Source organism: Poeciliopsis prolifica, unplaced genomic scaffold, assembly GCF_027474105.1.
Source record: "Poeciliopsis prolifica strain line A6 unplaced genomic scaffold, Auburn_PproV2 SCAFFOLD002, whole genome shotgun sequence".
Lineage (NCBI taxonomy): Eukaryota > Metazoa > Chordata > Actinopteri > Cyprinodontiformes > Poeciliidae > Poeciliopsis > Poeciliopsis prolifica.
The window spans coordinates 13971366-13983232 of record NW_026562377.1 but is presented as its reverse complement, the minus strand read 5'-3'; positions in this window follow the sequence as shown (position 1 = coordinate 13983232).

Here is an 11867-nt window from a genome sequence, read left to right as displayed (position 1 = left end):
AAGGAAGACCATATATTGTTATTTCTTTCTGGTGATAAAGCTTCTTTTCAATTTACTTGGCTTGTCATGATGGAAAATATCCTCATTCCCATTTAAATTTTGACAGATTTGCAAGGAAAATGTAGTAGGTTTTGGTTTGGTTTGGTTTGGTTTGTGGGCTGAATCTCTATGTAAACTCTCCAAATTCCCTATCAATGCCAAACAGCTTTTGTTGGACAAAAACATAATTGAAACATTGAAAATAAAAAGTTCTTCTTATTTAGAAGAGTATTATTTTCCTGTCTGTCGTCATGCATCTCTTGGATTAAAACCTGGTTCTGATTGGTCAATCAGTACCTTGTGAAGTCTCCTGCCCTGGGGCTGCAATTCCTGTAGATTTGCTGGAGTTTTCAGATTCAGACAGAGACGGAAAACGAACCAGAACCAGACGAATTCTGGAGTAATCTAGATTAAATTAATTGCAATCGATTGATCCTGAAAAAGTAATAATCCGGGAAATACGCAGGCACCTGCCATCTCCTCAGAACCTATTAAAAATCTATAGATTTTACTCTAGTTTATCAATACTACATTTTACTCCTTTTTTATTACAGATAATGGGATATCTCCTTAACTCACATTTGGAGACCTTAATGTTGAGATATTAGTCACTTTAACTCATTTTTTAATTGAAAAATAACGCCAGTATTCTTTGTTCCTCCGACCTGAGATGTGTTCAGCCCAGCAGTTTTTAAAATGTACAGTTGGCCCAATGAAATTTAACAATAAAATCATCTTCATACGTCAGTCTGACTGGATTTAATGTGATCCATAAGCAAAAGATGAAGTCATTCTTAGTATTATTTCATCATGCTGTGGGGTTATGGTGACTATGTGCTATTTAAGTAACAGTGACATTAACCATCTGCATGGAGAGCACAGCATCAGCACTCCCCATAATGACACTCAATTAGGAAGCTGATTATGGTGTCATTATGGCCACATTAGCGGTAATGAAAGCATGGTTATAAACAAAGCTGCATTATCTCGCTCTCATTTGTCATTGCATTGTTAAAGAGGAGCTCTGGGTCCTTAACTGACCCCCTTTTTGTAAATTTGGCAACATTATGGATGGAAAGACAAAGTGTTGTGGAGGGTTGTAAATAATGTATCATCACATCACCTGCAGCGGACCAGGTTTCGAATCGTTGGAGGAATGTGATACACAAACCATTTACACCTGCTCACCGGTCCAAACAGAATGACTGAGCCATTTGTTCAGACAAATGTAATGCAACACAGGTAGCGCACAGTGTGTGTGGGCTGGGGTTTCGCAAAATGCATTTTATCATGTAAAAAGAACCTGCAGAAGGAAAGCAGAGGAGGATGGAAGTTAAAAGATTGGCAGACGAGCTAAAGATGCACGAACAGAAGCTCCTGTGGCGAATGGGCAGCAGTTCTGAGGAAAGAGGAAAAGTTCACTGGCACAGTCTGGACTGACTCTCCTCTGCGTGACCATGGCAAAATGCCTTCTCCACACATTCCCTGCCTCTCTGTCGTGTTCAGTTCAAAGGTTTCCTGTCTGCTACTTCATCAGCTGGAGCCTCCAGGGTCTGCTCTGCACCAGGCTGGCTGGCAGCAGGATGACACACCTGGGAGCAGATACTCACCGTCTGAATGAATGTGCACTTTTGCATTTGAGCAAAAATAGATGTGCTGCATTTGTGCAGCACATCCAGATTTACGCTGACTTTTAGCCCTGCAAGATAAATTCTTTATAATAGAAATGATAAAGAATTAAACTATGGCAAAGGTACCTTCAGCTGTGTGTGCAGGAGACTCACTGTTATTGAAAGAATAAACCTTGAACTCGAGTTTCAGATTTAGAGGCAATATTTCTGCATAGTGACACAACTAGAAATGTGCTGCATTTGTCATTCTTTTCACCTGACAAAGTTGAAACTTAAAAAAAAAAGCCCTGCAGTCTTGGTATCAAATATGCATCATTACAAAAAGAAACATATACTGGTAACAAAATTCAATTTCTGATTTACTTCACAATTCTTGCATTTGTGGTCTGTTGGTAAAAAATGATGCACCGTTGTGCTGCACAAAATTGCAATACTATTGAAAATTGCATTGAAAATATCCATTTGAGTAACCCCCATTTACAATCTCTCCAATGTATTATCAAAATCCAGTAAGTGAAAGCCTGACAATTGAAGTCAAAATCTTACCAAATATTACGTATAAGAAGTTCTTTGCAACCGCAACATACTTAGCAAAAACATTGAAAGAAAAGGAAATATTAGAACAAAAATGCTGATGAGGTGTTTTTGTGCACTGATGCTACAGTGTTGTGTTCAGTCTGTTTAGGGAAAGAAAGAACAAAGCATATATATAGATACATCTATAGATATACAGACAGACAGATAGAGAGAGAGAGAGTTATATCTCAAAGCTACTTAATAGCTTTGAGAGTGGAAACCTATTTTTATAAAAAGAAACCTGAAATTTCACAATTGCCTTTTTTCTGCCATGCCACAAGCCTATGCACAGTTAGTGACCCAGTAGTTCTGCCATGGCTCCCAAAGGTATGTGTGTCGGCATATGAAATTGGGTGGTGGAAGGAGAGCAGACATAGATTGCTCAGCTTATTTTCCTCCTCGTTAAGCCATACCCATACCATCTCACTCTGTCAGTCCTAACACCCATGCAGCCACACACACACACACGCACACGCACACACACACACGCACGCACGCACGCACGCACCTTATTGCGCCTTCGTTTTCACCCATTACATCTCTCCTCCATGACACTTCCTCGGAGCACCAATGAGACCCTTGTAATGAAGAGCAGTGAAGCAGACACTTGTCAGTCTTCATTGAAAGGTCCTCAAATTGACATCCATTTCACACATGCATACACACAAGTATCAGCAGGCAAATACAGGAGCAGGCTGAGCATGGAGACTCAGCCTGATCCAACAGCTCACACGTTTGCTGCCCTTCATGGACAAAATTGTGTTTTGTTCCTAGAGGGTAAGATGCCTTTAACCATTACTCCTGTTTTGTTTGACTCTCATAGAAAGTAATCCTGGCTAACATGTAACTGCAAGGTATTATTATGACTGAACCAGAAAGTTATATGACCTGAATCTGAATGTTTAAATTAATTATATAAAAATTAACTGGATTGGATATACACATAAACCTGTTTGTCTAATGCACGATTTAGGTGACAATTATTGTGAATTGCTTCTAGTGAAATTAATCTTTGCGGCATTTTATTTTATTCCTCAAAGGCAAGATAAATATTTGTTACCTTGAAGGAACACCAAGTCCAAGATGAAAAAGCGGAGAGCTATCATGGCACGGTAAGCAAGGTGGAGGTCTTGAATGTGAATGTGGGCTTTTCACTTAAATCCAGAAACAAAAATGCTTTACTAAGAATCAAACAGATCTGACATGTGAGCCCAGCATTATCTTGTTATTGGACATTAGTGAGATAATACTTCAAGCATGCAAACAGCCAGCCAAGCCAGTCTCCATGTTGCTCTGTTGTTATGTATAGGCTGAGTAAAGCCACTTTCTAAAAGTAATTATACTTTAGCAACAAAGAGGCAGGGAGGAAAAGGACATCAGCAAACAAGTGGAGAGAGAAAGAGACAGAGATGGTAAATGTTCGTCTCAGCTTCAGCCAGCAGGGAATTGAATTAACCCTTTCCAATTTGTTGTTTATAAAGATAAAGTGGACTTGGAGAAAAGGCTGAGGGGAGCTCCATGTGATCCACAAGCTCAGCCGGGTATCCCCATCACATCCACACAAAAGTAATGGAGCTCACAAGACAAATATGGAGCATTCAGAGGACATGGCAGAACAACAACTGCACAGACAAAAAGGGGAAACCCTAATAGAAACGTGTAACAACATGTCATAAGGCTTATTGATGTTAGATGTGTTTTTCTCTCTTCTGGATACTTGTGATTCATGTGGCACCTCGGGAGTTGGTCCCTGCTGTGTTTCCAAATCTAATGAGGACAACAAGGACAAGGTCACCTGTGCAAAACAACAAATGTTTTTTTTGTTTTTTTTCATACATTAATCACAAATTTTTTTAAAAAACTGTAGTTACAGGAGAATTCAGAGAGATTTAAGAACCTATATTAAACAGAGTCATGGTATTAAAACACCATGACTATATTGTTGCCGATTCTGGTTTCACATTGTCTGCAGGTAAGTGTGTCTTACTTGATTACTCTGTTTGCTTATAAGTCAAAGTAAATGGCCTGTGTGTCATGTGTTCAGTCAATGAGCTAATTTTCCCTATTGGGACAATACAGTATTTATTGTATTCTACACCTGGCCAGGTGTGTCATACAGCTGTGAAGACAGACTCTTAGATCATTCCTTGTTCCACTTGGCATGCGTCCCGGCTCACCATCCAACCCATTCCTCAAATGGTCCTGGTCATAATTAGGACGTCAGACAGTCGGCAGCTACTGTAGGGGTGATAAAGTCTGGCAGTTAAACGTCCTGCATATTTCACATTCAGCCAGCCAGTCGGCTCCGACTGTGCATGCAACATTGAACGAAAAAAGTGTGTTTGTGTATGAGACGTTCACTGAGCATGCATGCAAATGAGTAGCAGTGCTGCAGGCAGAAAGCAGTCCACGCTACCAACCTCTGAAAACAAAACAAAAAAAAGTCCAGCAAGTTACCAGCCATGCAGTGTGTCTATTTTACATGACAACTACTACTTTACTACCCCTAACATTTTTCTTTTGTGGCTATTTGCTTTAGTCGAGTAAAAAACAAATCATTGTGACAAAGCCAAGCTATTTTCAATATTACTGAATAATTTTAAAGTTAGGTCATAGAAAATATGTGCAGGAAGTTTTTTTTAAAGGAAGCCACAGTTCCTATTAAGTGTGTGGTAATGTGTAAAAGGATATTTTTGTGACAGACTAAAAATAATAGTTTCAAGCAGCTATAAATCTGACAATCTCATTCTTAATTCCTCTTAAGTATATTTGAATTCATAAAATATGAAGACCACACAATCCAGGTTTTGGACAGAAATGGATCTTTCCCAAAGCCGATGGTTTCATTATTCTTCAAAATGGTCAACCAGAGAGCAGTGAGACCACAAGTATCCCTGGAGCTTTTCTAGCAAATGTTGCAGAGACTTTCAGTCACACTGCAGCTGCGCTGCCACAACAAGACGTGATGCAGCTTGTCAGGATGCCCACAGGTGCCCCTATGCAACGCTGATGAGGAGGAGTGAGTGCTGCCTTTACTCGTTTCACCTGAGACGCTCTGTTGTCACACTTTGAAAAGATGAAAAAAAAGAAAAGAAAAACTATTTGGGTCTTAATTTTCAAGCTTCTCAAACTGTTTTATCTTTTTGCATTCATAATGATTCCTTTGAGCAGCCGTAAAGCTGATGATTTGATTACGCTTCAATTTTTCATTTCATAATTGCCACTAACAATCTAAGATTAAGGCTGTACAGACAAGATTGAAAAAGGTGTTGCCCTATTCATTAAAAAATAAATAATATGCATTTCCTTAATAGTTTATCTTTACTGCTGGAATTTTGCTTGAGGTGCCCAAACGTTTGGATTTCCTGTAGAGGTGGACAAATGGAGCAGAGTACAGATGAAAGAGCAAAGGGGAAGAAAAAAAAAAAAAAGCCCCTTGAGATTTTCAACAGCACCAATGCAGCTGAGCAATTCCTTCTTCGGGACGCCTACAATATATCATTTTAACAGGTGAACCCAGATGAATCTCTTTTGTCTTTATCAGCATATTCAGAGATTTACTTGAATGCCCCTCAGCACCATCTGGGAGAGAACGCAGCATTCCAGATGAAGATGATTTTTGGACAAAACAGCTTTCTATTTTACCTAAACACAAAGAAAATTGTTTTGTGATCGAAATACTCCCATCACAAGTTCAGCAGCTGTGTGCTAAAGAGCACATTTCCTCATATGACAGCCTGGTCTTATAATACATATATATTTTTATTTACAGCTATTCCCATCACTGCATTCTTTAGACATTTCTAATATTTTTCTATCCATCCAATTCACAATTTCAATTCACATTGAGCTAATTCTCAATAATGGAGGGCAAATTAATTTGAAATTGGTTTGCCATTGTCTATCATTTTAGACCATAGGCAGCGCATTAATTGTGCATTTCACTATTCTAAAGTGTTAAGAGATGGAAAGGTGCAGAGATCATATTTAATACTTACCAATCAAATAGTACATAAACAGGCTACTTGTTATTTCTGAAACTTAAAGCCACACCTAATCTGCTCTCAATAACACATTAATCCTTTTCAGAAGCAGTATTGCCCCTCCATTTGTAAATCAATAGTCAAATAATAAGAAGGGTAAAGAGCTTTAGTTTAAGTTACTAGTGAAAAAAAGGCCTCTGCAGCTGAGGCCAGTGTCTCTGAGATGCCATTAAAATGCTGATAATCTGTAGACAGAGATTCAAAACGAGATTCTGCTATTATGAAACTAACTTAATAGCAGTAACGAGTCTTTGCCTTGTGGGAGAAAACATGTAGATGGCAGTAAAAAGAAAAAAAAAAAGGATAGAAAGTTCTTTATGCCAATAAGCCTCAATTGTCATTTCCCCAGGATATTGTACCAATCTATTTGGCAAAAATGAACACTCTGAAGAAATAAATACTTTATGCTTGTGAGGAAAGAAAAAACAAAAAAGGATGAGGACCTAAGAAGGTCTTAATGTGTAAGAAAAAATTTTGTATGTCTTCTACATTTGAGAACCGTAACCTTAAAACACAAAGGGTTTTATTTATGTCATTAAAGATGCTTCAATTCACATCAAATTCTGTAACTATGAAAAGCATCACCAAGTCCTGACTCAAGTCCCTTTTCAGTCAATAAATGTCACGGACAACGTCTAAGCGTAAACATGTACTATTATTGCCAGATGTCTTTGAAATAACATAATTTACAACAACAGATAAAGCTCATACTGCTGTTACCTATTGGGGACTTCTTTGTAATTTTTAAAAATTAATTTAAGGGGCTCTCGTATGGTGATTGTCTAATTTCGGCTAAGTTGACTTTTCTAATTTTGAAAATGTGTCGCAGTGGCTGACGGTGGGATGTATTCAAGGCTACCAACAAAAAATATCCAAAAAACCAGACCGATAAATCTATCAAAACTTCATTGAAGCAAATTGTGATTAAAGGACTAAATTCCTGCACATTCTCAAGTTTCAGGTTTTTTTGAGCAGGATGTTTGGCTCCATGTGGTTTTCCTGCCATTCCAAAATGTCATGATAAATGTCAAGAAAAATATTCATAATAGGAAAAATGAAGCACTTATAAAACTAACTAAACCCACAAACTACAAACATGAATTTAGTCAGTTCAACTATGATGCGGCAAGCATTAAAGTCAAAGACTCTGAAAGACATTTGTCACCTGCAGGCTTCTACCTCGACGTCTGAACCAACCTTTAATCAGCTCTAAAAATCCTTCTGTCCCACCAGTCAGTGTGAATAAATGTCAAGCCAATCATATCCACCCTATATTTAATTCACAAATCACATACATAAAATATTCACAGCAGGATGAAGATGAGCAGAGACTGGTTCACAAATGTTCGCAGGTCAGCAGTGAGTGGGCAAAATCTATTTGTGGACGGAAGATGAGATCAAGAGCAAACACCTGAGAAAACCGATCTGACGCATCAGTGAGAGTTTTGTGGTCCATCTCTAATCTCTGGTTTTGTAAAGTTTTTACCCACTGATATGTATGTGACATGCAAGTTTAGCTGCTAGTTTCCCTTTCAGCTCTATAATATAGGTAGACATCAGATCTGCTGTTATCAATCCACCTGCTATTATGTTAAAGAGTTTATTAATTATAACAAGCAGATGGCATCAAAGTGTATGAGAGCACATTCAGTTTAAGACGTTTTTACTGTTATATTCAACTAAAGACTAAGTGTTGTAGGATTTTAAACTTGCTTTTGCATCTGGTCAGCTTGCCCAGTCCCAAAGAAAGAAACCCAACCTCACCTCTGAGTTCCCAAAGGCAGTCAACATATAAATAAAAACATGCTTTATAAGTAAAGCATGTGCCATGACAGACAAAGGTTGAAGTTTGAGCCATCTTGCTGTAAAATACTAAGTCTTTCTATTGTGTATTGAAGTTATTGCTCTCAGTTTCTTTCTTGGAGACTGAATGAACTGCAGACATTGATGAGATACCCTGGAAAATACATTTTTATTTTTTTTTACATTTCTGTGTTGCCGTTTTTTTTCGTTCTACACTCCATACCGACTCTGAAAATAGCAAACCTTGAATGTTATTTCTTCATCAACACTGAAGAGTGCTGTTGGCACAACCTGCGACTCTGTGGCTGTTTTGTAAAAGCAAAATAAATGACGCAGAGAGAGAAAGTAATTCAATTTAAGCATGGATTATCATTTGGGATTTAATAAATGTGAGAAACAGTTTAATATCTCCAATTGTCCTTCCGTCTTGCAAAGGTGAAGGACTCTGCAAGGCAGAGTCATTGCAAAGTATTTACCTTGGAAGAGATGCTTGTACAAAGCACACGATCCTTGCACAGCTGTAGCATGTTTACAGAAATTATAATAAATTGTTTTCAATCAATTTCAAATTGAATCATAGCTCCAAAAATTGCAATCAAATCCAATCAAACAGAGAAATAGCAAAAGATTTTGATCGTTGTTGCTCTCTTAACAACTTGCCAGTATCTTCACAGGTTTTTGTTTTTGCTTTTGTTCTCGTGTTTTTACAGAAACACACCTAACCAGACCACATCTGTCTCCTTAACGCAGAGCCAGTATCATTCCTGAATAATACAATTGTGCATTCCTATGGTGTTTGCACTCTCACTTAATTGTTTGAATAGATAAACATGGCACCTTCAGGCATCCGGACTGGTGGAAGTACACAATTCCTTCTTGATTGCTTTTGATGTCAAACAAGGAAGTCGTGTGTTTGAGATTTTGTGATATCCATACAGATACAGCCTGAAACACAAATGTTGTTTCGAATCAACCCAAAGCTCACAAAAGACGACGGTCATCTTCATTTTCAAAATTATTTATCCCAGAATCCAATCCAAGTCTATGTAAACTTCTGAATTTTAACAAATAATACACATTTCTCACCTTATTATTGTTGCATTTAGCAAACTAAAACACTAAACATCTAGTCTGATTTAATGCAGTTTTAGCCACATTACCAAGTGAAACCAAGCTGAAACATAAGGAAGACAGGACTGATGAAATAGTAAGTGGGAAGATATGGTAAAAAGTTACAGAGCTATAGCAGCAGACATTGCAGGAAGATTGGTAGCTTGCAGAATGTTAAGAACCTATGATTCATGCCAGCAGTCAGCTAGACCTGAACTCTGTAGCTACTTGGTGAGAACAAAGGGTCAGAAAGGATAAATCAGGTGAACGTGAATGTAAGAAGATGGAAAAAGTACTCAGGGAGGTGAAATCACAAAAAAGACACTGTGAAGAAATGAAGAGTGTATATGTGTGTATGTGAAGGCCAACATGGAGATGACAGAAGTACTTTCCTTCCATCAGGCAGCCGTTCTGTCAAGTCCACCGAGACAGAACGGAGCCAACCAACCTGCCCGCTATGAAGGCCATATATATTACATGCTCTGCCCACACAACACTTGCTCAAAACTAAGATGGAAGAGAGCCCAGCGTCAGCATTAAAAAGTCAAAAACTTTCCTGCGAGCTGAAACGCCAGAGCAGCCTTAAGCCAGGATGTGAAGCAATGCCTTTCAGTTAGTGAGGCAAAAACCCCACCACACCCAGGAGTGACAGAATAGAGTATCAGGGTCCAACGTCTGAAAAATACAGTCTACAAACTATAAATACCAAAAAAGTGAAAGCACTGACTCAAGCACAGTGTGAAATAATTTCGCTGACTGCTCCATTCCCAAGAGGCTAAAGAATCTACCAGTTAGAGACCTCACCATGCATTAAACACAGATGAAAATGTATGCCCTGAACTCAAACACATCACCTTGTGGAAGTAAAGGTTGCCTGTTCAGTAGGTTTGATTGCCAGACTTCCCTCTGGGTAAAGTAGGCGTTTTTACAGCTCACGTCTGACCAAACTAAATCCATCTAAGGCAAAAGAAAGGATGTATTTTTCATTTTCTTCCCTCTCCATTCCTTCAGCAGATTTATTTCCAGTAATCCAACTGGAATCAGCACATTTTCCCCCGTTAGCATTTCTAAAAAAGTTGATAGACGTATGTTTGATAGGCTGCTGTGGTGTCTCTGCCTTTGAAGCTGAGAAGGGACAATAAATCCCAGACCCTAAGTCACCAACCAAAGCCTGATAAATGAATAGTTGATAAATATTTGATGGCTGATCTTGAACAAGAAATCAAAGCCACTTACTGGACCAACTCGTCAAGGTTGAAAGCCCTCAACGACTTTCCTACATCCCTTCTGTTCTGACATGAAGTCATATTGGCGGGAGCCGTCCTCCCCTTCCTCCCTGGCGGATTTGCAGGAGGTGGCTCTTCAGGACACCAACAAGAATGTTTATCACTTGTGTCTAAGCTAAATGTAACACTGCTAATAACTTGGGGATAAAGACAGAGGTGATGCTGCCAAGTGCATGAAGAGTCATTTGAGAAGCGCACAGCGTGACATTCGAATTAAACCTGTCAGACTGATGCAGCAAAGACACATTAGTGGCTTCACCTCCTCACTTTACTGCTTTTAAATGACAGCTGAACAATGAAATAAAACATCCACCTTGGCGAGTAGCAGAGAGTAAATGATATCCGATATCAGGGCGAATAGCGGAGACCGGCAGTCATAGCTATGTGGCAGAGAACCCGATTCTCTAATGTGCTCCTTGTAATGGTCTGTCTGCTGACAGGGAGAGGTCAGGAGCTCTATATTTCTTCTGTCCCATCTCTCCTCCCATTACGGAACATTACATGATGACTGTCAGCTTCCTGCCAATCAGCATTTACCCTAACCCTTTCATTTTTTAAATTTGAACTGGCAGGCTGGTAGGTCTCCCCACTTCCAGTTCCTTTTATTGTGTTTGTAAATGTCAAATCTGAGCTAAATGTCAAGTTTGAGCAGGTTAGTCTCCAAATGCCCATAATTACACAATTAAAGATCCATAATCTAGCATGAATAAAATCTTACACATCAAGCTTGAGTTTTTATTTTCTAATGAAGCATCTAAATTGAGTTGTGCAAGCATTTTGTCCTTAAATCACCAAGCATTTCTCCTCTCATCATTTAGAGTACAGTTTTCTCATTCAGGTCCAGAATGTTCATAAATGTAAGCAGCTTGAATCTTGTCAACAAGCATACCATACCTGCACTATTCCAGTTTAAGTTCCACTCAGAGATATGCAGCTTTAAGCGCAGTCACAAGAAAAGCTGAAAAGAAGCTGAAAAGAAGCTGAAAAGAAAGCACAAAGTCACAACATTCTGGTGGATGTATGCAAAGAGTCCCAGCAGACCAAACGGGAAAGAACATGATGAAATTTATGTCGAGTGGGCAGGAAAGTGTAGTGAAAAAATTTTCATTTATATGACTCTGCAAGCACAGAGGCTATTCTTACCAAAACAACCACATAATACTATAGCATAAAAACACTCTACTAGTGCGTCTTATTTATCGAGGACTATTTAGACACAAAATGTAAGACAAAGAACGAAAAATAAGCAACAAAAAGAAACAATAAAAACAAAAGCTAATAGAAATGAAATAATTACATAAACAAAGCTTTGCAGGTACTTTTGAAGGACTGAGGAAACTAAAATGCGATGGTACAAAATTCTTAAAGAAGGACAACTA